A 14,003-nucleotide genomic window follows, 5' to 3' on the forward strand; every position below is an offset into this window, starting at 1 on the left:
GTACCTTTCCCGGCCATCCCATGTTGATGTTGGTGAAACGTCCCTTGTGATCCACCAGTGATTGCAGCACTATTGAAAAGTACCCCTTGCGGTTTATGTACTCGCCAGCTTGGTGCTCCGGTGCCAAGATAGGGATATGGGTTCCGTCTATGGTCCCACCACAGTTAGGGAATCCCATTGCAGCAAAGCCATCCACTATGACCTGCACGTTTCCCAGGGTCACTGCCCTTGATATCAGCAGATCTTTGATTGCGTTGGCTATTTGCATCACAGCAGCCCCCACAGTAGATTTGCCCACTCCAAATTGATTCCCGACTGACCGATAGCTGTCTGGCATTGCAAGCTTCCACAGGCCTATTGCCACTCGCTTCTCAACTGTGAAGGCTGCTCTCATCTTGGTATTCCTGCGCTTCAGGGCAGGGGAAAGCAAGTCACAAAGTTCCATGAAAGTGCCCTTATGCATGCGAAAGTTTTGCAGCCACTGGGAATCGTCCAGACCTGCAACACTATGAGGTCCTGCCAGTCTGTGCTTGTTTCCTGAGCCCAGAATCGGTGTTCCACCACATGAACCTGCCCCATTAGCACCATGATGCCCACATTGTCAGGGCCCGTGTTTTAAGAGAAGTCTGTGTCCATGTGCTCATCACTCTCATTACTGCGCTGACGTTGCCTACTTGCCCGGTTTCGCTTTGCCAGGTTCTGGTGCTGCATATACTGCTGGATAATGCGCGTGGTGTTTAATGTGCTCCTAATTGCGAAAGTGATCTGAGCGGGCTCCATGCTTGCCGTAGTATGGCGTCTGCACAGGTAACTCAGGAAAAAAGGTGCGAAACGATTGTCTGCCGTTGCTTTCACAGAGGGAGGGAGGGAGGGAGGGCCTGATGACATGTACCCAGAACCACCCACGACAATGTTTTTTGCCCCATCAGGCATTGGGATCTCAACCCAGAATTCCAATGGGCAGCGGAGACTGCGGGAACTGTGGGATAGCTACCCACAGTGCAACATTCTGTAAGTCGACTCTAGCCTCGGTACTGTGGAAGCACTCTACCGAGTTAATGCACTTAATGCACTTAGAGCATTTTGTGTGGGGACTATATAAAAACACTTTCTAAAAAAAGACTTCTATAAATTTAACCTAATTTTGTAGTGTAGACATACCCTAAGTAAAGCAAATAATTACAAACAATAAAAAAGACACAGTACAAAATGTGTTCAGGCACTCGTCTATAACCATCTCCACTTGCATAATAATTCCTTTTGCTTTACTATAAAACTGTAAATAATAGCTCAATTTTTATTTTTTGGTACAGCCAATCAAGCTTTTATGAGACACACAATATTTTGAAAGTCTTTCATTTTTGATGTCTTTTTTATAATGTTTGAATGTCTGCTATCGTTGCATCACAGAAGTCCTAGTACCTTTATTTTGTTTTCATGAGGCCCATAGGAGGCAGCAAGTCTTAGTCATGCTGCAGGAAACTAAGAGATATCACGGGCATTACAGCCAAGAACGGTAAAACCAATCAGGAAAAAGTAATTGTTATCCCAAATCTTAAACTGGCCTAATTCAAACTGCTCAATTATATCTTCTGTGAGATTGAGTTGCCCTGGGGATGTGGAGGAGACGAACCACTCAAAAGGAGATAGCTGGAGGGACGAGGGAGAGTGTGGTGAGAAGTAACATTTGTATTTAACCAGTCCCTCTCTCAGTTTAGTTATCTATCATGCAAGGAGCCATGGCCATGTGTCCACCTACCCGCCTCTCACATAACAGCCAACATCCACTAATAAGGAAGAGTAGGTTGCGTTAATTGTCATATTAGTCTATGAAAACACATGCTGGTTATTTTTTAAAGAGTTTTATGTGGCATCAAACCCCAATGAAAGAAAGTGAATGTATTTATTGGGAGCCTTGTGTGTATACAAGTATACTTCCATGCCATATCTTCAGTATTATTCCTGTTGTTGTTAGTTATAGTTCTAAGAAGATCTGAGGGCAAGAAGTGTCTGTTCAACACACACCCTTGTGTGCGCTCTCAAAAAAAATGTAGAAAGTTAAGACATTTTCAACAACTGGTGATCTGATATGAACCACTGACATCTTAAAGCTGTATGTGAGGGATCCAAAAACTCATTCACATGGTTTCCTGTGAAAGAGGTTTGCTCTCTGATCTAAGGAAATAACTTTTAAAAATGCCAAAATAAGTCCAAGAAGTTCCCAAAGTAAATTTAAACTCTAATAGTCTGAAATGAGAAATCTGATTAATAAGGATGTTTTTGAACAGAGCAAGAAAGGAGAAATATTTGCTTTGAATTTATGGCAAGGGAGAATGTCTGGGGAATGTGGATTTGGATAAACTACGATAGAAGTCAAGGAAACAAAAGGTGACTTTGAAATATTTTTACGACTAGGCTATTTTTAGCACGCACAAATCACTCTCTGATTCCAAATAAGTCTGAGTAATGTTTGCAGGTTGGGAGAAGCAATCAGAAAAGGTGGTGAAGGTGAAATGTGCATCTTTGATGCAGGAAATTCATCTGCCATTTGCAATTCACGGTCACATCCTGTGAGTTCTGTTAGGTCCTAAGTTTTTCTTGGAAGCTCAAACAGCACTTGTAGCAAAAACATATGTTCTTATCTACATTTGCTTATAAAAGTAAGCTTCCTCTCTATGGGAAGAGAGGACCTTTCTACCATCCAGGATGGATTGATATAAATCATGATTTAAATCATTGAGAGAAATACTTTGATTTTAATCAACTTTTTTCTATTCGTACTTCAGTTATCTTCTAAAGAAAGCTGCATTCTCATTGGTTAATATAACCATTAAAACATGCTGACTTACAGCTAAATAGAGCCTTTACATTAGATTTGGTATGTCTTTTTGCTATCTATGAAGGTACACTATAACTATCTACATTTATTTAATCAATTATATAACTTAATATTTCCAGATTCTTATTAAGTGTACATTTTTAGTATGTTTAGAAAATGGTGAATGGTATATTGCTTATTTACTAAACTTTTTCTCACGATTTGGCAAGCTGCATTATAATTGTAACAAACTGGAATTTAATTAACACACAAAACAGCATATAAAATGTATTTTTATTAAACAAAACTAACCCTTAATATGGTACTTGACCTACTGTGCAATGTTTATAGAGTTTGACCTCAAAAGTTTGATGTGTTTCCCCTGATTCTTTCTCTATATCAAAGCAGCCTTTTAATGAAAAGTTTTGATAGAGGTTTACAGATTCACCATATTCATTTTTTATTTAAGTGTTTTGAGAGATTCTAAGTTTAGGCCTTTACATATTCTGCATTAAATTTGAATTTTATTTTAAACAGGGTTATTTCTTAAATAGTAAATTTACTATCATTTAAACAGCAAAATAAAACAAAATTTTAATTTTTTTTTAAAATCACCGATTTCTTTATCCACCCTGCTAACATCCCTGTTGCCTTCACCTCAAGATTGGACAAGTGTAATGTGTCTATGTGTTGGGACTACCCTAAGTGAAACCAGTGCAGAAAGAGGCTATGTTTGCAGTAAATATTGTTATAATTTTATGTACCTACCTTAGGTACTTCTATGGCCCATTATCATAGTATCTGAGCCCATCATGATATTTAATATATTTATTCTCAGAACAGTCCCCATAATGTAAGGAAAACTGATCCACAGAGGCATTAAGAGACTTGCCAAAGGTCCCACAGGAAGTCTGTTGTGGAGCAGGAAATTGAATCAGGGTCTTCAGGGTCATAGGCTAGTGCTGTAATCGCTGGTCCAGCCTTCTCCTCAGTAACAACAATCCTTTACCACTGAAATTCACCATTTCATGTGATTAAAATAACCTGAAAGGCTGCATAACAGCACTATTGCTGAATTGTATGGGACACTATCAAACCCTCAGCAAACACTGATGGCCATTGAGGGATGGAAAACCACAATCATCTCAAAAATGTACATAAATAGGGAACGGGGGGGTCCTTCATCACATGTTGTGCATGTGATGGCTGGAAGGGGGATCATGTGCTAAAATAGTAATTTCAGGCACAAGTGGTAGGAATGCTGAAGGTGACACATGGTATGTGATCTATATGTACCAAGAAATCTCAGCCTTGCAAGTGCTCTTCAATAAATTCAGCTCCACAAAGCGGTGATGATGAGACTGCAATGAGAAAAAAAAATCCATTAATCCATTAATCCATGAATCCATCCATTGCTGCTGAAATTTGTATTGTTTGCAACCTGACTTACAATGGCAAAAACCATGTGCAGTCACTAGAGTTCATGTATTAGCCAATGGTTAGGGAAGACACTAGCCTTGGATTGGATTACTTGTCAGCGAAGCTATATAAGCTCCAGTATTCAAATATTAAATGCATAGTGAGAAAATATTGTTAAATGTCTTCAGAGACTACAGGGTAGGACTCAGGGACAAGCCCAATAGGACTAGTTTCTGAATACACCTATTTACAAATGCAGTAACCTGCTTGTCTGCCAAAACTCCAGCGGGAAGTGCGTGAACTAGACATTTCCCCTTCCTATCTCTGTTATTTCTAGATTTATATTAATAGTTAAATGTGTAAACATCTGAATAACTAAACAAGTACCTGCCAATTTACAGTATCAGTAGCCAACAGATGCAAAATGTTGAGAATTTATCAATGTGAGAAGACTATCAGTACAATAAGGAAATATCACCTGTAACTGGAAGCAAAAGAGCTGTCAATCAGTGCAAGTACTGGAAGGCATACATGTGTGGGAATTCCACAGGACACTAGCTTTTTGTATGATGTAGCAGGGGAGCTTCTGCTATGTTCTAGATGTGCAGTGGGTCAATGAGGAACACTTTATTAGAAGTGCTCCCTCCCTAGGCTGATGCCTCAGCTTTGTATTTTCTACTCAAAAATGTTTACATATTTTGCTGTACAGAAGCAATTTGATTTAAAAAAATAAGGTCCTAGTTATAGGATCTCTAAAGACTCCCTACAGCTTTGCACCACAAATACCCATTTTCTATGAAACATGCTGTCAGTGATTACATCCATCATCCATATCCTTGGTTTGATTTAAAAAGTAATTCCTGCTTTCCACAAAGGATGGTAAGAAATAGTGCTGCCTAGAATAAGGCATACATGAGAAAAGATAGTAATTTCATTTAGCAATCTATTTATCACGTCTGTCACTTTCATCATAATTATGATCTAATTTCTGTAGAACAAGCAACTTCAGAAGAACAATACTGTAACTTGTTAGATTGTGCCATTTGGGAAAAAATGTTTAAATGGCTAACATGAGTTATGACTTGTGTATGAGTGTACTGCTCCTGGGTTCTAAGATTTAATGTGACTAGCCTTTCAGAAATTGAAAGCTATATTTCAGACTCTCAAAATATGGGCTGTGTGTGTGTGTGTGTGTGTGTGTGTATGCGAGAGAGTGAGATTCGTGATCAGATTATTAACGTAATGAGCTATGCTCACCAGTGTGATTGGTGAAGACACAGTGTAATAGTTTTCTGTTGATGAATGGTTTCTCCATGCCAATACCATATTTACCTAGGTATAGGAAATATCAAGAAATTGTGTACTGACCAATTGCTAAGCTGAATTTCATATTCTTCCGATGAATCCAATAAATTAACTGAATGTTATGGCAGCTATTCTTTTAGATAGGGCAGACTTGAACAAAAGATGATTTTCCAATAAAGCTAGTTCTCCTTTGGACACTTAACTACACAGCTAGTGTTATCTAATATGAGTAGACAATTTTTTTATATGAAAGAAGTGAATAAATTACAGAAGCTGGGGCATTTCTAACACTGCCTACAACTGTAGCAAGACCTTAACAGATATACTGAAATAGCTGGGGCTTGTTCCTGATCCAGCATGCTGATGTAGATGGAACATGTTCCTAGTACAAGTGAGGCAGGTAGGAATTTAGGAATTGCTATACTGATGCACCACAGTGATTCATCTAATCCACTATCCTGCCTTTGACTAAGTCTGATAGAGTCAGATAGTTCTACAGAAGATGCACTGCACCCTGTAATGGACAACTGTGAAATTACCTGCCTTTAGGGGAAATTTTGTTCCTAATTCCCAGCAGTTAGTAATTCTTTCATGTACACTAATGCAACCTCATTGATCTCACTGGAACTCTGAATTGACCCTCAGTTCCATTATGAATTACTAGTTATGCAGCTGGGGCATCTGACATCCTATCAAAATATTCATGGCTTCCAGCTAAAAACATCAAATTATTAATGATTGTCAAAGCCCAGTAAATTCCACAGCTCACTGCCCCCAAATTCTGCAGCAAAGCCTTTCCTGTGGCAGTCTGCAAAATCTATGACAGTTCCAGGTGACTTTTTTTAATAATGGAGATTTTTACTGAATTAAACATGAAGATGAATAATGTATTACTCCTGGGGAAATTCTGCACCAAAAAAATAAAAATTCTGTGTACAATATTTTCAAATTCTGCAAAATTCTGCATATTTTATTTGTCAAAATAACACTATATAATCACACCAGTTTCAATTTTTGGTCATGTATTTCAAAATACCTGTCAGCAAGTATGACTGTAACAATACAAAAAACAAAAAAAGATTCGGAAAATGTTTTTTTGACAAATAGATTCCTTACTAGGCATACTAATACAGAACTCTAATTTAAACTACAATACAGAACCATATTTCCTGCACTCCCCAGAAGCGGTGCAAAGGCTTTGAGGATTCAGGGATAATGGAGGAGCTGAGGGAGAGGGAAATAATTGCTGGGAAGGAGCCTGGGTGTGAACTTGGAGGTTTGTTGGATATGGGACAGGTTTATTTGGGGGGTGTGGAGGGCCTGTTAGGGAGCTTCCCCCATGCAGACCCTGGCTGACCCCTAGACTCTTCCATTCAGTCAGGCACATGTGTCCCTCCATCCCCACTCAGACACCCACTCCCCACATCCTCATGTGGTCCTGAACCCCCTCCCCCTGTCCCCATGTGTCTCTGTGACCCCACTCAGCTACCCCCATCCTTATGTGGCCCTGCACCCTCTCCCCCACCCCTACGTGTCGCTGCATGCCCTCCCCCATCACCCTGTGGCCCTGCACCTGCACTCCCATTCAGCCCCTGTTCCAGTCTGTCCTCCCCCATTAGCCCTTATGAGCCCCTGTCTGACCCCCCAACACCCCACACAGTCTGTCTCTCCATGTCCCCTGTCTCCCAACCTGGCCCTACAGGCGCTGTGAAGAAGACTCTGCAGGCTCTTTCTCTTCCCTAGCTGGCTGGGAGCAGCTGCTATGTTCTGTCACCAGAATGCCCTCTGGTGGGCAAAAGGCAGACCTGCAGAAGTTATTTTCTGCTGGAAGCTGCTGCTGTGTTCCATCGCCACAGAACCCTTTCATGGGGAAAAAGGCGGAACTCCACCAACTTTTCAGCAGAAGCTTTTTTCTGTGTAAAAAATTAAAAATATGCATGTCTCATTAATTATGAGCATGCACAGTGGCACAGAATTCCCCCAGGAGTAAATAATGCAATCTGTAAAGCATCTTTTTTGTTTATTTTTATATTAAAAACAATTACTTTTACCCTGTCCCTAAATTTTCAGATTTCAGAGCGCCACAGATTTTTCTATTGACATTGTAGAAGTGGTTGGAGAAAGATGAAGGTTCTGGTAACTAAGTAGGGAACATCTGGGCCTTTTGCCACATAGGAAGACAATTCAGGGCTCTGGGATGAGCATATTGGCTGGATATTTTTACTAAACGTATCAGTAGTAAATAGTTAAACTTTGAAATGTAAAGATGACTTAAATATAAAGTTTAAAAACCCCACTGAGATGAATGGAACTGTTAATGTCTCTTCACTGAGCTATAGTTTCAGGCAATCTGCAGACTCAGGTGGACGTTACTGGTTACGCTCTGTTTACATTTAGAAAGTTTTCTGAAGTGGCCACATTCTTTCCCTGATTACACACACTAACTTGCATACATAACTGGTGTAGAAATTTGGGCCCTCTCATCTGAGGACTTGTTGTTCCTAACCAAAATAGGTTTAAAACTAACCAAAAACTGATTGTAAATAAAATGCTTTGCTTATTGTATGATAGTACTGAAGGTAAGATTAGTTTTTCTTTCAGACAAAAACATAAATTGTCCACTGAATGACAAGGAACAGCACCCTTTCCTGATCCTTATCACTAAATATAGACATTTCAACTGGAAGTTAGACTGGTTAGTTTGTCTGTAGTAGCTGAGTTTAAACCAGAGTTGTTTGTATTGATGAGTTCAGCAGCTACTAAAAATTACTCCAGTGTGTTGGCTGTTTTGAGAGCCTATGTGAAATAAGCTGGGACACCTTTGTTGGAAGTCTCAGGTGAGACACAGGTCAGGGAGGCCAAATGACCTCCTTCACCGTTCTATAGGGTCATAGAATCATAGAATCATAGAATATCAGGGTTGGAAGGGACCCCAGAAGGTCATCTAGTCCAACCCCCTGCTCGAAGCAGGACCAATTCCCAGTTAAATCATCCCAGCCAGGGCTTTGTCAAGCCTGAACTTAAAAACCTCTAAGGAAGGAGATTCTACCACCTCCCTAGGTAACGCATTCCAGTGTTTCACCACCCTCTTAGTGAAAAAGTTTTTCCTAATATCCAATCTAAACCTCCCCCATTGCAACTTGAGACCATTACTCCTCGTTCTGTCATCTGCTACCATTGAGAACAGTCTAGAGCCATCCTCTTTGGAACCCCCTTTCAGGTATTTGAAAGCAGCTATCAAATCCCCCCTCATTCTTCTCTTCTGCAGACTAAACAATCCCAGCTCCCTCAGCCTCTCTTCATAAGTCATGTGCTCTAGACCCCTAATCATTTTTGTTGCCCTTCGCTGGACTCTCTCCAATTTATCCACATCCTTCTTGTAGTGTGGGGCCCAAAACTGGACACAGTACTCCAGATGAGGCCTCACCAGTGTCGAATAGAGGGGAACGATCACATCCCTCGATCTGCTCGCTATGCCCCTACTTATACATCCCAAAATGCCATTGGCCTTCTTGGCAACAAGGGCACACTGTTGACTCATATCCAGCTTCTCGTCCACTGTCACCCCTAGGTCCTTTTCCGCAGAACTGCTGCCTAGCCATTCGGTCCCTAGTCTGTAGCGGTGCATTGGATTCTTCCATCCTAAGTGCAGGACCCTGCACTTATCCTTATTGAACCTCATCAGATTTCTTTTGGCCCAATCCTCCAATTTGTCTAGGTCCTTCTGTATCCTATCCCTCCCCTCCAGCGTATCTACCACTCCTCCCAGTTTAGTATCATCTGCAAATTTGCTGAGAGTGCAATCCACCCCATTCTCCAGATCATTTATGAAGATATTGAACAAAACCGGCCCCAGGACCGACCCCTGGGGCACTCCACTTGACACCGGCTGCCAACTAGACATGGAGCCATTGATCACTATCATTGATCCCTTTAGGTCAGACTTGTGATTCATTAGCATGGCAGTGGGGAAGCTTATACCACCAATCTTGTATCACACAGCATGCCATTCTGTGCTAGGTCAGATCCTGCAATCCTTTTGAGCAAATTTTTTTGATGAGTGTCTTTTTTTGCCACAATACACACTATGGGGATCTCTGAGTGAAACTTCATCCCTTTCCTGAGAGCTAGACCAAGGCCTAGGCACCACATTAGTCCTATTTAAACATTAGAATTTCACCTTTTGTGAATAATCAATAGAGTTGACTCATAACTTTCTGTCAAAAGTCCCCCCCCCCAATAGAAAATGTTTTTTTGACAAAACCAATATTGTCATCAAAATCTTTCCATTTTGGTCAAATATTTTCAGTTTTTGGTGAAAACCCCCCCAAACTTTTAAAACTATCGTTATTAAAAAGGGATTGTCCATCTCCGTGGGTGTTAGTTTGGCAACTATGCCCATCTGTGGTCCCTGCTAAGTGTCCCCTACTGGCACCTTATGACACATGATTCCTTGCTGCTTTTCATTTTTGTCACCCATAATTAGTTCATCCCCATTTCTTTCTGGTCCTTCCTCTCTGAGGGAAGCAAATATGCTGGCAACTATTGCTCATCAACATTCACTGTTCAGTGTCCCCTTCTGGTTCCCTCATTCTAACCCTATGACTTTCAGCTACATCCCTGTTTGTGTGTGGTGAGTGGGGTTTTTTTGTTTTTTTTTGTTTTTATCCCCTGTATTTAGTAAAATCCTGTTCCTGTTACTCCTCATATTTCCACTAATCCGAGGATACAAAGAAGCTGACAGCTATGCTCATCTGGGTTTCTCTGCTTGGTGTTCCTCACTTGCACTTTCCTACTATGCCTCTCATATTGCACCGTCCCCTCCATGCTGCCTGTTTCTTTTTTCTCTTGTCTACTCACTTGTCTAACCCTAATTTCTCTGTGGTCCCTCTCCTCCATTTGAAGCAGCAACTCTTGTTTCCCCATCGTGGGACCTTTTTCAAGGGCCTTTGTTTTTTCCCAAAGGAGGCTAAACCAGCTGGCCATTTTTGCAAATATTTGATTCATTCTTATTTAAAGAACAACAACAAATAAATCACAGAGGAAGCCAGAAGCTGATTATGTTTGTGCTCCCTGGCAGTGGTTAACATTGAGACAAGGGAAAGATTGAAGCACTTAAACCTTATTTGGTGCCTAAGAGACCTCATGCATAACCACCAACCACTCGCACTCTTATTTATCTTGTTAAGAAGGAAAACGAATAGGGGCTATAAACAAAGAAAAGTGTGCGTGTGTGTGATAGTTTTCCATAAAGAGCCACATAGAGAATTAACTCAGGAGAGTGCAATAACTGAACAACAGTGGCTATCTGTCACTCTGGAATTAATTACTTATTATTACCCAGAATTTCTAATATTTTATCTTGTATTCAAAGTTTATTTTTTCTAAGGCCTAATTACTTTTTTCTCCCCACTAGTTTAATTAACTGAGCTGTTGGATTTTCTTTGACAGGAAAAACCTATTCCCTGAGATTTATTCCACTGTGTCCCTGGGTCCTGTGAAAGTGCATGGGAGGGGACAAGGCGCCAGCTGCTAAAGCAGTGCTTCCACTCCTCTGAGTGCAAGGCAAGTGCACCTGTGTGTGTGTCACCTCCCAAAAGGACTGAGAAGGAAGGGGCCACAGAGATTTGTGTCCACATAAGGAGGAGCACTTTGCACTTTCCTATAAGAGATGGCAAAGCAGCTGTGCTCTTCAGGAGCACTGTACAGTGTCTGAAGCATAATGCCTCCTATCCATCCCTTTGGGATGCTGTAGATCTACCTGCCTCATACTCTGGGCTGGACTTTAATGGCACAATCAGGCCATTAATCTTAGAATCATAGAATTATAGAATATCAGGGTTGGAAGGGACCTAAGGAGGTCACCTAGTCCAACCCCCTGCTCAAAGCAAGACCAATCCCCAACTAATTCATTCCAGGCAGGACTTTGTCAAGCCTGACGTTAAAAACCTCTAAGGAAGGAGATTCCACCACCTCTGTAGGTAACCCATTCCAGTGCTTCACCACCCTCCTAGACCACTCTCCTAGACCAAATTGCAATTTTATTTACACAAGTGTAAATGGAGATACTCCAGATTCATTTACATGTGTAATAAATCCAGTCCATTTAATCAGGGCTGGATTAACCTTTTGTGGGCCCGGCGCCAAACATATGTGTGGGCCCCCATGGGGGCAATGGAGCTTGGTGCGGGGAGATTGGTCCTCAGAGCTAGGGGCTGGCCCATGAAAATGGGGCATGGTGGGGGCAGCCCTGCTCCACCCAGCCCAGTGTGAGGGCACTGTTTACAAACTGTCAGGCACTGGCCTACCCGACACTGGCCTGCCAGTGTGCCCCTTCCTTTGTTTTTGATAGTAACAAAAGGGGGAAAAATCACCACAAAAAATGAATATAAACAAATGTAGCTCATCATTTTACTCATAGGTCAGGTCATCCTGGTCACCTCCTGCCACCTTGGCACAGTCTCATGACACTTAAATGTAAGTGCTTCCTTTATAAATTAATAAGTACACTTGCTAATTTTTGCTCTTATGTGTGAAGGCAAAAGTCCATTAAATGTTTTAATCCAATCAAACAAATTCACCTGTTGAATTGCTGATAGGGTTTTTGACAATGACTGATTTGGTTGCCCTTCTTTCATTAGTTACAGGAAGGATTGGAGGTTTTCAGGAGAATAATTTCATAAGCATCAATCTTTACCTTTTAATCTACTGCTTTTCATTAAACATGCTTGGCCAGTATATCTGATTAGCAGTAGTCCTTCAAATGAGTATTCAGGCAGAAATGAACATTGTTTTTACATGGAAAGGGATCTTCCAAACAGTGGCTTCATTCAGAAGTTCAAGACTTGATTTTTTTTCCCCACTGGTGATAGGAAAAGAGCAAGGAGTGGTATGAGGGTGAGAGTGTAACAGAGAGGATGGGCAAACAAAATCTTCTGAAAGTGATCATTTTCTGGCAGAAAAAAAGATGAGGTCCTGGTCCTGACTGGAGCTTCTAGGCCCCATTGGAATATAAATGTTCAGTAATAACTCAAGCTGAGTTTGAGTCAGCTGTCTGGTCACATCAGAACTACGTCACCTCAAAGCTCCTGGGTGGCTCTGAGCTTAATTCCATTTGGTTAGCAGGATTTTAGAGAAAGTATTAACTCTGTTCCTTAAAATAGATAGGAATTTTCTGTACTTTCTTCAGAGTAAGTTCCCAAACCCGTTTTAATAGTATTTCCAATTTCACGTTATTTAAGTATTCCCTGGTAATATGGAGTCCTCTGGTGATTCCGAGCCAACTTCTCCATTCCTGACTTATGTGTAGGGGGCATAGCTATGGGAAAGATGACATGGTCCAACTTCCTTATGGCTGGCCAATCCCCAACTGCCATAATATCATCCTGAGAGGGATGGAAGATAGCCTAAAATAGAATGGATTTGGGGCTGCAGTAAACTACACTGAGGACTGGACTGGCATCATCATAGCTCCAGAATCACAGCAATGCAAAATTTCTTTACAGTTACCATGCTGCCAGTGACTTTTGCTGGCCCATCTTTTTAAAATATAGAAAAATGGAGTATCCCAAGAGCAGGATGTATGTATATATATATACATACATCCTGCTCTTGGGATACTTCATTTTGAAGTGTAGAATATAATTCATCAGTTAGCCAGCCACTTGGCATGAGCATTTTCTTTTATTTCAAAACATTTTGGTAATTTGCCATAATTTATGCTTTCTGTGTTTTTGTTTTTTTGCTGTACTGTTGTTACTGACTTGAGAAATGCACAGTTCACAGAAAGAAAAGACAGATTAGCACAGTGCAAACAACCATGTGGATAAAATTTATTTAAGTGCATTATTTCCAATTAAACAAAGCACTTAAGCATGTGCTTAACTTTAAGTATCTGTGTAAATGGGACTTTAGCACATGCTTAAATGCTTTGCTGAATCAAGACTGGGGTTTACAAAACATTTTTACCACTTGCCTATGATTTTTACTGAGACCTGTATTTTCCCACAGAGTAAAGTTAAAATGCTACAAATGAAAAGAAAAAAAAGTTGGAGTGGAGGACACCAGACTGGCAAATACACGTTCATTAAAAACAGATTAGCTAAAACCAGACTCTGATAATCCTGTAATCAAAACTTGATACACAAACCCGTGAAAATGCAAAGTGAGTGCTGTAAGTAAATAGATGATTAATTTCTTTTTTCTTCAAAATGCTGTGTCTTAGTGAGAAATTATATTTCTCATAAAAGATGATTTTCTTATTATTTTAACTGTCTCCTTTGCACCTGCACAGTATGTAGAAAATACAGAGATAATTGATAGTATGAAGATACAGTTAGTCCCCTGAGACAGAGAACCTCAGAATGCAAACCACACATATGTTAGTAAATATTGCTACAACCAGCAGATATTAATGCTTGTGGATGAAACATTCCTTTACCCCTCTAAATGGCTAAAATAT

At 40.6% G+C, this 14,003-nt stretch overlaps 1 protein-coding gene across 1 annotated transcript in view; it reads left to right on the forward strand.

Moving 5' to 3' along the window:
* The window catches only part of LOC141992064 (zinc finger and SCAN domain-containing protein 32-like), a 532,457-nt gene that overhangs the window by 262,545 nt on the left and 255,909 nt on the right, over positions 1–14,003 (forward strand). The window lies entirely within an intron of this gene.

This window comes from Natator depressus, chromosome 8 (assembly GCF_965152275.1).
Source record: "Natator depressus isolate rNatDep1 chromosome 8, rNatDep2.hap1, whole genome shotgun sequence".
In the NCBI taxonomy this organism is placed as follows: Eukaryota; Metazoa; Chordata; order Testudines; family Cheloniidae; genus Natator; species Natator depressus.